We start from the raw sequence: 15,803 nt of genomic DNA, 5'->3' as shown, positions 1-15,803 counted from the left end.
ATTACAAGAATATATGATGTCCTTATTACAGGAACGTAGGATGCCCTTATTACAGGAATATATGATGTCCTCATTACAGGAAAACAGGATGCCCTTATTACAGGAATACAGGATGCCCTCATTACACGAATACAGGATGCCCTTATTACAGGAATATGTGATGTCCTTATTACAGGAATAAATTATGTCCTTATTACAGGAATACAAGATGTTGTTATTACAGGAATACAGGATGCCCTTATTACAGGAATACATGATGTCCTTATTACAGGAATACAATATGTTCTTATTACATGAATACAGGATAACCTTATTACAGGAATACAGGATGTCCTTATTAGTATTATAGGACTTATTTGGTTCTTTCCTTCACGACAATGCAATATACTGTAAAGCAATAAAAGTTTACTTAAATGTGAATGGTTATATGGTTATATGAATGATTGGAAATATGCTGGGTTGTGAAACTAAACTGAATGTCAGCAAGTCTGCACAATTGAAGTGTTCCATAATAACCCCCCTCTGTCTCATATATCTGTGTCCCAAATGTCACCCTATTCCCTTTTATAGTGCCTTATTTTTAATCAGGGCACCCTATTCCCTTTATAGTGCACTATTTTTTACCAGGGCCCCTAGTAGTGGACTACAGTATATAGGGAATAGGGTACCATTTGGGATGCATCCACTGAGTATCTAGCTATAAACCTGTGATTTATCTATCATTTCTGGGCAACAATGAAGTACCTTACTGTGATTTGTTTCAATTAAAATGGTCAAAAATAAACTAAAATTGATTTTTGCCAAAGAACAATTTCTCAAGCTAGAATTTTGCTAGGAATGTCTGGGGGGGGGCTCTGAGTGGGGAGGTGAAAACTAGCTGTTACTGGCAGAGAGGTTTGGAACTCTCTTGGTCTACTAACTAATTTACTGCGTGCGTGCGTGCGTGCGTGCGTGCGTGCGTGCGTGCGTGCGTGCGTGCGTGCGTGCGTCTCATGATACCTGTCCCCCCTCAGGAGTGGCAGTGTGAGCGGCCTCACTTTGAAGCTGATCAAGTCATCAGTGATGGAGATGCTGGACACTGTCTGATGACGACTATGTCAACGTGGCCAGGATGAGTGTGTTTGTGATAGTGTGGTAGTTACTGTAGTTACACCTGGGATTGGCATTTCATTGGTTATACATTCGATTTTTTTGTAGAATTCTATTTCGTACTATTCTCATAGACATCAGCATAAAACATGTTGCACAACCTTAAACAACACAGCAATCACTCATATGAACAGTTATACATTTGTTCATAACCAATTTCCTCCTTCACTAACAGTCTTTATCTCTTGCTGTCTATCTAGCCTGCTATCTCACTGTCTTTATCTCTTGCTGTCTCTCTAGCCTGCTATCTCACTGTCTTTATCTCTTGCTGTCAATCTCGCCTGCTCTCTCACTGTCTTTATCTCTTGCTGTCTATCTAGCATGCTCTCTCATTGTTGTTCCCTAATCCCATTTCTGCTCTGTCATTCTCTCTCCTTTCTTGTTTCAGTTTAATGAAAAGGCCGAGGCAGTGGTCCCTTGCTTCAAACACCTGGTCCAGGCCAACGTTCGCAACAATAAGATCTTCAAAGAGGCTGTGAAGCTCATGCAAGCTAAAGGCACCACAGACTACAAGTCTGGTTTCCACTTTGCCTTCAATCAGCTACTAAACGTGAATGACTTAAAGCTCAACACTCTGAACGACCGCATTCTGTACAAGTGATGCCCAATTCTTTAGGGCTTCTACTATTAAATAGACAAGGACATTTTCCAAAGAAACTGTGTGTGCTTTCTATTTTGTGTTTTGAGCAAGCACATGAAGGACATTTCATTACAGATAACAGGCCAACCAGCAGAACATTTAGGAGTGTCTCTCAATGACTCCGCGATGCATCGTGCCTAAGAACAGCCCTTAGCTGTGGTATAATGGCCATACACCACACCCCCTCTTGCCTTATTGCTTAAATATACTTTACAGTTACATCTGTGCCATAATTGTGAGCTCTGTTTCTCATCCTATCTCTCTTTTTATCCCTCTCTCTCTCTCTCTCTCTCTTTCTCTCTGCTCTCCCTCTAGGTTTCTATTTTGAGATCCGCTCCATCTGTGCCATAAGGATTAACACCCAGGTGGGTTTGTCTAGTGCCTCTTTCACAGCTGATCCTGGGTCAGCCAGTTCTCCTCCTGGCACTGCTTCCTGGAATTGTTGTTGTTTACCGGAGACTGACTCTAATGTAGCGTATATATTATTACCCTGAGGTTATTACTGTGAAGTGTTTTTCACTTACAGCTGGATGACAGGCAAAGATATAAAGTTGGACAAACTTTGCTGAGCATCTTTCCATCAGCAACAGCACATAATCATGTGAAATATTTTTCAGCTTCCTGTGTGACATCAGCATGAGTGTGACATCAGCATGAGTGCGTCCCAAATGGCACCCTATTTTCTACATAGTACACTACTTTTAACCAGATCCCTGTGTGCCCTGGTCCAAAGTAGTGCACTATAACGGGAATACAGTGCCATTTGGGACACAAGCTACAGAATGTGTAACATCAGTATTGCTACACAGCTGATGCCTGACTGTTTGCTATTCCTGTGTGTTGTTACCAGGAGTACCTGGATATGCTGGGCCGCCCGATGGTCCTGGCAGGCAGCCGTGACAAGCAGGTTCAGTGGACCAATGTCTATCAGGATGCCTTGGTGAGGTCACCTAACTCAGAACATTCAGCTATACCTAATCTATAGCCTGAATGCCAATCTGTTTGTGCTATCATGCCAACTTCATTGCAGTCCGTCGCAGTTTGGTATGACATTGAGTGACAAGGAGTTGGCATGACAGCACAAGCAGACTGGCGCTCATGCTAATTCATCTACATTGGACTTAAAGGGCAAATGCACTTCCTTCTTTGGCCAAATTCTTTATCAATGCTCATTAAGAACTGCTAGCGGCCATGACTGAAGGCAAACACGAGTTATCTTGGTGGTGTGGTTTGAGGTGGGTCTTTCTTGGGTTTGTCTTTGCCAGTCAATCACAACAAACAATGAAAGTAGCTAGCTATTTCGAGTTGAAACATTGAAAGCAATCTGGCAACATGCATCAAACATGTCGTCAGGTTTGCTTGATTAGGAGCTAGCTAGCTAGCTAACGTTAGCTAGCAGGGATAAAACCTTTCTTCAGGTTCAACGATAGCTATGCAAATCTATCTCTGACATTACCAATAAGCGAGAGGCTATGTATTTAGGTAGTTACACCACAGTATCACAGCCTAGTATCATAGCGGCATAGTCTACAATGACATGTAGCTGTTTGACGGTTGACAGCCCAAGAAGAAACTAGTCCGATGTAATGCAAATCCTGGCCATCTGCCCAAGATTTCTGGAAGCCCATTTTCTCTAGAGCAGCTACTAACCACATGTCTTGTCTGGTGAAGAGGTTCCAGTGGGCGACTTCGTTTTGCGCAGCAGTGGAAAAAGTAGGCTACCCAATTTTTATACATGAGTAAAAGTAAAGATACCTTGATAAAAAATGACTCAAGTAAAAATGAAAGTCACCCAGGAAAATACTACTTGAGTAAAAGTCTAAAAGTAATTGGTTTTAAATATACTTAAGTATAAAAAGTAAAAGTAGAAATCATTTCACATTCTTTATATTAAGCATTTCCTTGTTTTTTAAATTTACGGATAACCAGGCTCACACTCCAATACTCAGACATCATTTACAAATGAAGCATTTTTGTTTAGTGAGACCACCAGATCAGTGGCAGTAGGCATGACCAGGGATGTTCTCTTGATAAATGTGTGAATTGGACCATTTTCCTGTCCTGCTACTTTTGGTTTGGTTTGCTGCTATTGTTGTTGTTTGCTTGGGACAGCGTTTCCTCTCCTTGTGCGCAGTCTGTCACGCCCGTACCTTAGAGATCCTTTATTCTCTATTTTTGGGTTAGGTCGGGGTGTGACTAGGGTGGGCATTCTAGTTTCTTTATTTCTAGGTTGGCCTGGTATGGTTCCCAATCAGAGGCAGCTGTCTATCGTTGTCTCTGATTGGGGATCATACTTAGGCAGCCTTTTCCCACCTGTTGGTTGTGGGATCTTGTTTGTGTATAGTTGCCTTGAGCACTGCATAGCCTCACGTTCGTTTTGTTCTTTATTGTTTTTTGCCAGTTCACGTTTAATAAAGATGATGAACTCAAACCACGCTGCACTTTGGTCCGATTCTTACAACAACGTTCGTGACACAGTCACCTCGTGTTTTGTACAGATGACTCAAAGCAGTCAACGGAAGAAGGCCAACGTTGTACAACATTTTGTCTGCTACATGAAAAAAATTATCTCTAAATGTTTATGTGTGATTAAATGCTATTGATATTTTTCACTTCAGCTCTTTGTGATTTGTGTTCCTTTGATTTAATGCTATTGTGGTGTGCAGTACATCTGATAACTTCTGTTTTATAGTACTGTAACTTAAGACTAAGCTCCACAATTGAAATATTATACACACACACACACACACACACAGAAACACACACACACACACACACACACACACACACACACACACACACACACACACACACACACACACACACACACACACACACACACACACACACACACACACACACACACACACACACACACACACACACACAGCGTACAAAACATTAAGGACAGCTTCCTAATATTAAGTTGCACCCCCTCCTCTTTTCCCTTAGAACAGCAAGGTGTCGAAAGCGTCTGACAGTTATGCTGGTCCGTGTTGACTCAATGCTTCCCACAGTTGTGTCAAGTTGGCTGGATGTCCTTTGGGTGGTGGACCATTCTTGATACACACGGAAAACTGTTGAGCGTGAAAAACACAGCAACGTTGCAGTTCTTGACAAAAACCGGTGCGCCTGGCACCTACTACCAGAACCCATTCAAAGGCACTTAAATACTTAGTCTTGCCCATTGACCCTCTGAATGGCACACATACACAATCCGTCTCAATTGTCTCGAGGCTTAAAAATCCTTCTTTAATCTGTCTCCTCCCCTTCATCTAAACTGATTGAAGTGGATTTAATAAGTGACATCAATAAGGGATCATAGCTTTCACATGGATTCACCTGGGCAGTCTATGTCAAGGAAAGAGCAAGTTTCCTTAATGTTTTGTATACTCAGTGCATACATACATACATACTTTCAGAATGGCAGACTAAGGCCTAGTTTTCTGTGACATTTTAGAGGCAGAAAGTATGAATAGGAAGGCCCCACTCACGCACCCACACACCCATGAAGAAGTTTTACTTACACTCACACGTGGAGCACAAAGAAGAACGAACAGAGAAAAATTGACGTTGAACAGAAGAAATTCATTGGGACTGGAAATTATTAAAAAAATAATTATAGGTTAATTATGTTGAATGTTAAAGGTTGACTTAAGTAATATAGTAAAATGGTTAAGGATGAGAAGTTGGTTTTAAGGTAGAGTATATTTGGACTATGTCTATTAGGCTTGGAGGATAAGGTCTTAGGAGGTTGATAGTGATACGTTAGAATGTTGAAATAAGAGAATGGTGGGATGTTGGATGTTTAAGATGTAACTGGAGAAATAGAATCAGGTTAGAGTGAGATAAGAATTGAGTGAAATTAGAATAGTAAAGGGAATAATAAGTGTTAATGTTTAAAACTAGTAATGGTGATGATATGTAGCTAAAAGTATATTAAGGGTGCAAGCTTGACCGAGAACCACCCCTAGTGTCACGTTCCTGACCTGTTTTCCTTTGTTTTGTATTCATTTTAGTTGGTCAGGGCGTGAGTTGGGTGGGTTTGTCTATGTTTTGTATTTCTATGTGGGGTTTTGTGTTCGGCCTGGTATGATTCTCAATTAGAGACAGGTGTGTATTGTTTGTCTCTAATTGAGAGTCATACAAAGGCAGCCAGGGTTTCACTGGTGTTTTGTGGGTGTTTGTTCCTGTGTCCTCACAGGACAGTTGAAGGTTAGTCACGTTTGTTGTTTTGTAGTTTGTAGTGTCTTGTTTGCTGTGTGTTCATTAAAAGATGGCTTATTTCCCTCAATCCGCATCTTGGTCCTATCCATGCTCCTCCTCGTTAAAGGGGGAGAACAACATTGACTGCCTTTACAGAAACACCCACCACAACAGGACCAAGCGGATTGAGGAGAGAGAGAAAGAACTAAAGCAATGGAGAGAAGAGGAATGGAGTTGGGAGCAAATTTTCAATGGAGAAGGACCCTGGGCTAAGGTGGGAGAGAATCGCCGCTCTCGGGAGGAGAAGAAGGCAGCCACAGCCCAGGAGCGCAGGTATGAGGGTACGCGGCTAGCACGGAAGCCCGAGAGGCTCACCCAAAAATTTCTTGGGGGGGGTCTAAAGGGGAGTGTGGCGAAGCCGGGTTGGATACCTGAGCCAACTCCCCGGGCTTGCCGTGGAGTAAGAGGGCGTCGTACTGGTCAGACACCGTGTTATGCGGTGAAGCGCACGGTGTCCCCAGTACGCGTGCTTAGCCCAGTGCGGGCTATTCCACCTTGCCGCACTGGGAGGGCTAGGTTGGGCATCGAGCCGGATGCCATGAAGCCGGCCCAACGTATCTGGCCTCCAGTACGTCTCCTCGGGCCGGCGTACATGGCACCAGCCTTACAGGTGGTGTCCCCGGTTCGCCTGCATAGCTCAGTGCGGGCTATTCCACCTCGCCGCACTGGCAGGGCTACGGGGTCCATTCAACCTGGTAAGGTTGGGGAGGCTCGGTGCTCAAGAGCACGTGTCCTCCTTCACGGTCCGGTATATCCGGCGCCACCTTCCCACCCCAGCTCAATACCACCAGTGCCTACACCACGCACCAGGCTTCCAGTCCATCTCCAGAGCCCTGTTCCTCATCCACGTACTCTCCCTATGGTGCGTGTCTCCAGCCCAGTGCCTCCAGTTCCGGCACCACGCACCAAGCCTCCTGTGCGTCTCCAGAGCCCTGGACGCACTGTTCCTTCTCCCCGCACTCGCCCTGAGGTGCGTGCCCTCAGCCCGGTACCTCCAGTTCCGGTACCACGCACCAGGCCTAGAGTGCGCCACGAGAGTCCAGTGTGCCCTGTTCCTGTTCCCCGCACTCGCCCTGAGGTGCGTGCCCTCAGCCCGGTACCTCCAGTTCCGGTACCACGCACCAGGCCTATAGTGCGTCTCAGCCGGCCAGAGTCTGCCGTCTGCCCAGCGGTGCCTGAACGGCCCGTCTGCCCAGCTCCGTCTGAGCCATCTGTCTGCCCAGCGCCGTCTGAGCCATCTGTCTGCCCAGCGCCGTCTGAGCCATCTGTCTGCCCAGCGCCGTCTGAGCCATCTGTCTGCCCAGCGCCGTCTGAGCCATCTGTCTGCCCAGCGCCGTCTGAGCCATCTGTCTGCCCAGCGCCATCTGAGTCAGCCGTCTGCCACGAGCCATTAGAGCCGCCCGTCTGTCCCGAGCCAGTAGAGCCGTCCGTCAGTCAGGAGCCGCTAGAGCCGTCCGTCAGTCAGGAGCTGCCAGAGACGCCCGCCAGTCAGGAGCTGCCAGAGACGCCCGCCAGTCAGGAGCTGCCAGAGACGCCCGCCAGTCAGGAGCTGCCAGAGACGCCCGCCAGTCAGGAGCTGCCAGAGACGCCCGCCAGTCAGGAGCTGCCCGCCAGTCCGGAGCTGCCCTACAGTCCGGAGCTGCCCTACAGTCCGGAGCTGCCCTACAGTCCGGAGCTGCCCTACAGTCCGGAGCTGCCCTACAGTCCGGAGCTGCCCTACAGTCCGGAGCTGCCCTACAGTCCGGAGCTGCCCTACAGTCCGGAGCTGCCACTCAGCCCGGACCTGCCGGAGTCCCTCAGCCAGGACCTGCCGGAGTCCCTCAGCCAGGACCTGCCGCCCCTTATCCCGGTGCTGCCCCTTATCCCGGTGCTGCCCCTTGTCCCGGTGCTGCCCCTTGTCCCGGTGCTGCCCCTTGTCCCGGTGCTGCCCCTTGTCCCGGTGCTGCCCCTTGTCCCGGTGCTGCTCCTTGTCCCGGTGTTGCCCCTTGTCCCGGTGTTGCCCCTTGTCCCGGTGCTGCCCCTTGTCCCGGTGCTGCCCCTTGTCCCGGTGCTGCCCCTTGTCCCGGTGCTGCCCCTTGTCCCGGTGCTGCCCCTTGTCCCGGTGCTGCCCCTTGTCCCGGTGCTGCCCCTTATCCCGGTGCTGCCCCTTCATTTAGGTGGGGTTAGTGGGAGGGTGGTCATTGGGAGGGGGATAAAGAAGCGGGGATTGATTATGGTGGGGTGGGGACCTCGTCCACCGCCAGAGCCGCCACCGTGGACAGACGCCCACCCAGACCCTCCCCTAGACTTTGTGCTGGTGCGCCCGGAGTTCGCACCTTAAGGGGGGGGTTCTGTCACGTTCCTGACCTGTTTTCCTTTGTTTTGTATTCATTTTAGTTGGTCAGGGCGTGAGTTGGGTGGGTTTGTCTATGTTTTGTATTTCTATGTGGGGTTTTGTGTTCGGCCTGGTATGATTCTCAATTAGAGACAGGTGTGTATTGTTTGTCTCTAATTGAGAGTCATACAAAGGCAGCCAGGGTTTCACTGGTGTTTTGTGGGTGTTTGTTCCTGTGTCCTCACAGGACAGTTGAAGGTTAGTCACGTTTGTTGTTTTGTAGTTTGTAGTGTCTTGTTTGCTGTGTGTTCATTAAAAGATGGCTTATTTCCCTCAATCCGCATCTTGGTCCTATCCATGCTCCTCCTCGTTAAAGGGGGAGAACAACATTGACTGCCTTTACACCTAGCCAGCATAGACTGTTAGGTGGCAGGAAATCCTGTGGATGCGAGGGGGGAGGAGCTTGTGGTTTTAGAAAGCCTAGGGTGAAAGTAAAAGTGGGGGTTAGTGGGTGGCTGAAAAATTGTTTGCAGATGCAAGTGCAAAAATAGGTGTTAGGCAGAAAATAATGATAGATAGGGGTGGGGCTAGGACCACAGATACAGTGCATTCAGAAAGAATTCAGACCCCTTCACTTTTTCAATATTTTGTTGTTACAGCCTTATTTTAAAATAGATTAAAGAAAAACATTTTCTCATCAATCTACCCACAATATCCCATAATGACTAAGCAAAAACTGTTTTTTAGAAATGTTTTCAAACTGAAATATCACATTTACATTAGTAGTTAGACCCTTTACTCGGTACTTTGTTAAAGCACCTTTGTCAGCGATCACAGCCCGAGTCTTCTTGGGTATGACAGTACAAGCTTGGGATATGAATACTGTTAAACAAATATATTTTAGATTCTTCAAAGAACTCCTTCAAGACTGTTGGAAAAGCATTCCTCATGAAGCTGCTTGAGAGAATGCCAAGAGTGTGCAAAGCTGTCATCAAGGCAAAGTGTGGCCACTTTGAAGAGTCTCAAATCTATTTGAATTTGTTTAAAAGAAATTGGTTACTACATGATTCCATGTGTTATTTCATAGTTTTGATGTCTTCACTATTATTCTACAATGTAGAAAATAGTACAAATAAAGAGAAACCCTGTAATGAGTAGGTGTGTCCAAACGTTTGACTGGTACTAATATACACTGCTCAAAAAAATAAAGGGAACACTAAAATAACACATCCTAGATCTGAATGAATGAAATATTCTTATTAAATACTTTTTTCTTTACATAGTTGAATGTGCTGACAACAAAATCACACAAAAAAAAACCACACTACAGGCTGATCCAACTTTGATGTAATGTCCTTAAAACAAGTCAAAATGAGGCTCAGTAGTGTGTGTGGCCTCCACGTGCCTGTATGACCTCCCTACAACGCCTGGGCATGCTCCTGATGAGGTGGCGGATGGTCTCCTGAGGGATCTCCTCCCAGACCTGGACTAAAGCATTTGCCAACTCCTGGACAGGACAGTCTGTGGTGCAACGTGGCGTTGGTGGATGGAGCGAGACATGATGTCCCAGATGTGCTCAATTGGATTCAGGTCTGGGGAACGGACGGGCCAGTCCATAGCATCAATGCCTTCCTCTTGCAGGAACTGCTGACACACTCCAGCCGCATGAGGTCTAGCATTGTCTTGCATTAGGAGGAACCCAGGGCCAACCGCACCAGCATATGGTCTCACAAGGCGTCTGAGGATCGCATCTCGGTACCTAATGGCAGTCAGGCTACCTCTGGCGAGCACATGGAGGGCTGTGCGGCCCCCAAAATAAATGCCACCCCACACCATGACTGACCCACCGCCAAACCGGTCATGCTGGAGGATGTTGCAGGCAGCAGAACGTTCTCCACGGCGTCTCCAGACTCTGTCACGTGTGAAACTGCTTTCATCTGTGAAGAGCACAGGGCGCCAGTGGCGAATTTGCCAATCTTGGTGTTCTCTGGCAAATGCCAAACGTCCTGCACGGTGTTGGGCTGTAAGCACAACCCCCACCTGTGGACGTCGGGCCCTCATACCACCCTCATGGAGTCTGTTTCTGACCGTTTGAGCAGACACATGCACATTTGTGGCCTGCTGGAGGTCATTTTGCAGGGCTCTGGCAGTGCTACTCCTTGCACAAAGGCGGAGGTAGCGGTCCTGCTGCTGGGTTGTTGCCCTCCTACAGCCTCCTCCACGTCTCCTGATGTACTGGCCTGTCTCCTGGTAGCGCCTCCATGCTCTGGACACTACGCTGACAGACACAGCAAACCTTCTTGCCACAGCTCGCATTGATGTGCCATCCTGGATGAGCTGCACTACCTGAGCCACTTGTGTGGGTTGTAGACTCCGTCTCATGCTACCACTAGAGTGAGAGCACCGCCAGCATTCAAAAGTGACCAAAACATCAGCTAGGAAGCATAGGAACTGAGAAGTGGTCTGTGGTCACCACCTGCAGAATCACTCCTTTATTGGGGGTGTCTTGCTAATTGCCTATAATTTCCATCTTTTGTCTAACCCATTTGCACAACAGCATGTGAAATTTATTGTCAATCAGTGTTGCTTCCTAAGTGGACAGTTTGATTTCACAGAAGTGTGATTGACTTGGAGTTACATTGTGTTGTTTAAGTGTTCCCTTTATTTTTTTGAGCAGTGTATATATATATATACTGTGGGGCAAAAAAGTATTTAGTCAGTGTAGATTTGCTCCACCATATACACATAGTTTAAAAACTACTAGTCACAAATGACTTGACATGCTACCATCTTGGATACAGGATCTGCATGCTGCGTGTGTATGTATGTATGTATCTATGTGTGTGTGTGTGTGTGTGTGTGTGTGTGTGTGTGTGTGTGTGTGTGTGTGTGTGTGTGTGTGTGTGTGTGTGTGTGTGTGTATACAGTGGGGCAAAAAAGTATTTAGTCAGCCACCAATTGTGCAAGTTCTCCCACTTAAAAAGATGAGAGAGACCTGTAATTTTCATCATAGGTACACTTCAACTATGACAGACAAAATGAGGGAAAAAATCCAGAAAATCACATTGTAGGATTTTTTATGAATTTATTTGCAAATTATGGTGGAAGATAAGTATTTGGTCAATAACAAAAGTTTATCTCAATACTTTGTTATATACCCTTTGTTGGCAATGACAGAGGTCAAACATTTTTTGTAAGTATTCACAAGGTTTTCACACACTGTTGCTGGTATTTTGGCCCATTCCTCCATGCAGATCTCCTCTAGAGCAGTGATGTTTTGGGGCTGTTGCTGGGCAACACGGACTTTCAACTCCCTCCAAAGATTTTCTATTGGGTTGAGATCTGGAGACTGGCTAGGCCACTCCAGGACCTTGAAATGCTTCTTACGAAGCCACTCCTTCGTTGCCCGGGCGGTGTGTTTGGGATCATTGTCATGCTGAAAGACCCAGCCACGTTTCATCTTCAATGCCCTTGCTGATGGAAGGAGGTTTTCACTCAAAATCTCACGATACATGGCCCCATTCATTCTTTCCTTTACACGGATCAGTCGTCCTGGTCCCTTTGCGGAAAAACAGCCCCAAAGCATGATGTTTCCACCCCCATGCCTCACAGTAGGTATGGTGTTCTTTGGATGCAACTCAGCATTCTTTGTCCTCCAAACACGACGAGTTGAGTTTTTACCAAAAAGTTATATTTTGGTTTCATCTGACCATATGACATTCTCCCAATCTTCTTCTGGATCATCCAAATGCTCTCTAGCAAACTTCAGACAGGCCTGGACATGTATTGGCTTAAGCAGGGGGACACGTCTGGCACTGCAGGATTTGAGTCCCTGGCGGCGTAGTGTGTTACTGATGGTGGGCTTTGTTACTTTGGTCCCAGCTCTCTGCAGGTCATTCACTAGGTCCCCCCGTGTGGTTCTGGGATTTTTGCTCACCGTTCTTGTGATCATTTTGACCCCACAGGGTGAGATCTTGCGTGGAGCCCCAGATCGAGGGAGATTATCAGTGGTCTTGTATGTCTTCCATTTCCTAATAATTGCTCCCACAGTTGATTTCTTCAATCCAAGCTGCTTACCTATCGCAGATTCAGTCTTCCCAGCCTGGTGCAGGTCTACAATTTTGTTTCTGGTGTCCTTTGACAGCTCTTTGGTCTTGGCCATAGTGGAGTTTGGAGTGTGACTGTTTGAGGTTGTGGACAGGTGTCTTTTATACTGATAACAAGTTCAAACAGGTGCCATTAATACAGGTAACGAGTGGAGGACAGAGGAGCCTCTTAAAGAAGAAGTTACAGGTCTGTGAGAGCCAGAAATCTTGCTTGTTTGTAGGTGACCAAATCCTTTTTTTCACCATAATTTGCAAATAAATTCATTAAAAATCCTACAATGTGATTTTCTAGAATTTTTTTTCTCATTTTGTCTGTCATAGTTGAAGTGTACCTATGATGAAAATTACAGGTCTCTCTCATCTTTTTAAGTGGGAGAACTTGCACAATTGGTGGCTGACTAAATACTTTTTTGCCCCACTGTATACACACACACACACACACACACACACACACACACACACACATAGATACATACATACATACACACGCAGCATGCAGATCCTGTATCCAAGATGGTAGCATGTCAAGTCGTTTGTGACTAGTAGTTTTTAAACTATGTGTATATGGTGGAGCAAATCTACACTTTACTTGTTGTGTAGTGCAAATTATTTAGTTTTGCTGGTGTAAAGATCGCGGGACACCCTCAACTTGGATCATTTTTTATTATCGCTATTTGCACTTCCCTATTCAAAGTTTACCCTCCGCGGAGAGTCTCGTCCAAGCTGCTCCTCTTCGCTCTCCACCTGGCTTTCAGCGGCAGCTCAACAATCCCCAACCCGTTCTCTCAATCTACTCACACACGTACACTATGGAACGCCATTTGGGTCTGAAAGCACGTGGTCAAAACGCGATATTTTTAATGCTTCTGTAACGACCTGGGTGTCGGGGGGGTGCGAAGTCAAACGCAGGAGACAGCAGAGCTTCAATAAGTTGAGTCTTTAATCCCCAACTGTCCAACACAAATGTCCAACACGGACGAACTGGGTGAACATACACGACGGTCCAACGACACGAGCAACAATCCCAGTCCACAAATACAATCTCCACTCCCGAAATCCAAAAGGTTTACAAAGTAACAATCCCGCACAAAGACGCCTACGGGCTGGCTGACAAATAAAGCCATACTAATTACCCACTTAACTGAACACAGGTGTAACAAATAAACACATAAGGAGGGGGGAGGAAAAAGAGTCAGTGGCAGCTAGTAGGCTGGTGACGACGACCGCCGAACGCCACCCGAACGGGAAGGAGAGCCTGCCTCGGTTGAAGTCGTGACAGCTTCGTGTGTAAAGTAAACAGGTGCAGGCACTAAATTAACGCGTACACGCGTTACATTAACTTGACGTGCAGGACCGCTTGCAGCCGTTTATTTAACACATGTTGAACCACCTGCAAGCACATTTGCACGTGCTTATATGACGCGTGTAGGCGTTAATTTAGCGCATGAAGACGTTAAAAAATCTTTCTAGGGCAGGCGTTCCGCTAGCGGAACCTCGACAACATTCCGCTGAAAAGGCAGCGCGCAAATTCAAAAATATTTTTTTGAAATATGTAACTTTCACACATTAACAAGTCCAATGCAGCAAATGAAAGATAAACATCTTGTTAATCTACCCATCGTGTCCCATTTCAAAAATGCAATACAGCGAAAGCACAACATATTACTTTATTAGGTCATAGCCAAGTCAAAAAAACACACAGCCATTTTTCCAGCCAAAGATAGGAGTCACAAAAAGCAGAAATATAGATACAATTAATCACTAACCTTTGATGATCTTCATCAGATGACACTCATAGGACATCATGTTACACAATACATGTATGTTTTGTTCGATAATGTGCATATTTATATCCAAAAATCTCAGTCTACATTGGTGCGTTACGTGCAGTAATGTTTTGATTCCAAAACATCCGGTAATTTTGCAGAAATACTCATAATAAACATTAATAAAAGATACAAGTGTTATTCACAGAATTAAAGATAGACTTCTCCTTAATGCAACCGCCGTGTCAGATTTCAAATAAACTTTACGGAAAAAGCATAATCTGAGAACGGTGCTCAGAGCCAGAGAAATATCCGCCATTTTGGAGTCAACAGAAGTTAGAAATAACACTATAAATATTAACTTACCTTTGATGATCTTCATCAGAAGGCACTCCCAGGAATCCCAGTTCGACAATAAATGACTGATTTGTTCCATAAAGTCCATCATTATAAATAGCCACTTGTTGTTAGCGTGTTCAGCCCAGTAATCCATTTTCATGAGGCGCGAGGACTTCGACCAGACAAAAACTCAAAAGTTCTGTTACAGGTCGTAGAAACAAGTCAAACGATGTATGGAATCAATCTTTAGGATGTTTTTAACATAAATCATCAATAAACTTCCAACCGGAGAATTCCTATGTCTGAAGAAAAGCACTGGAACGAGAGCTAACTCTCTCGTGACCGCGCGTCATGAGACCAAGGCACTCTGCCAGACCACTGACTCAAACAGGTCTCATGAGCCCCTCCTTTATAGTAGAATCCTCATTCAAGTTTCTAAAGACGGTTGACATCTAGTGGAAGCCTTAGGAAGTGCAACTTTATCCATATCCCACTGTGTATTCGGTAGGCCAAGCTTTGAAAAACTACAAACCTCAGATTTCCCACTTCCTGGTTGGATTTTTCTCAGGTTTTTGCCTGCCATATGGGTTCTGTTATACTCACAGACATAATTCAAACAGTTTTAGAAACTTCAGAGTGTGTTCTATCCAATACGAATAATAATATGCATATATTAGCATCTGGGACAGAGTAGGAGGCAGTTCACTCTGGGCACGCTATTCATCCAAAAGTGAAAATGCTGCCCCCTATCCCAAAAAGGTGCCTACAGCCTAAATATACACCTACACACGCTAATTTAACACATTCCTTAATATGCTAATTTTACTAGACAATTTCCCTAGATCCTCCTTTCAACCAGATTTCACAGTTTGAAGGAACTTCCTTTTCCACTGCAAGCTGAGTTTTCAGCCTTTACAAGATAACGGGTTTGTCTTTGAAATGTGTTGTTACTGAATCTAAAGTTTATCAGCTAGTTTACAGTGGAAGGATCTGTTTCTCCCTGGCTATAAAATTCAGCTAACATTAATCTAGCACCAGGATCAGCAGTGCTTAACATAAGCCAAATCAGATATTTTTCTAGCTAATTTAGCTAACGTCGGTAGCCTCGAACGCCGGCCATATTATATCATTTAGTTAGCCTCAAATTTTGCCAGGTCATACTGCTAGCCGCAGTGAACGACACCGTCTTGTGTTTTCTTAAAAGTCCTGCTGAAAAAACATGT

This window comes from Salvelinus fontinalis, chromosome 3, assembly GCF_029448725.1.
Source record: "Salvelinus fontinalis isolate EN_2023a chromosome 3, ASM2944872v1, whole genome shotgun sequence".
In the NCBI taxonomy this organism is placed as follows: Eukaryota; Metazoa; Chordata; class Actinopteri; order Salmoniformes; family Salmonidae; genus Salvelinus; species Salvelinus fontinalis.
This window is presented reverse-complemented; position numbering follows the sequence as displayed.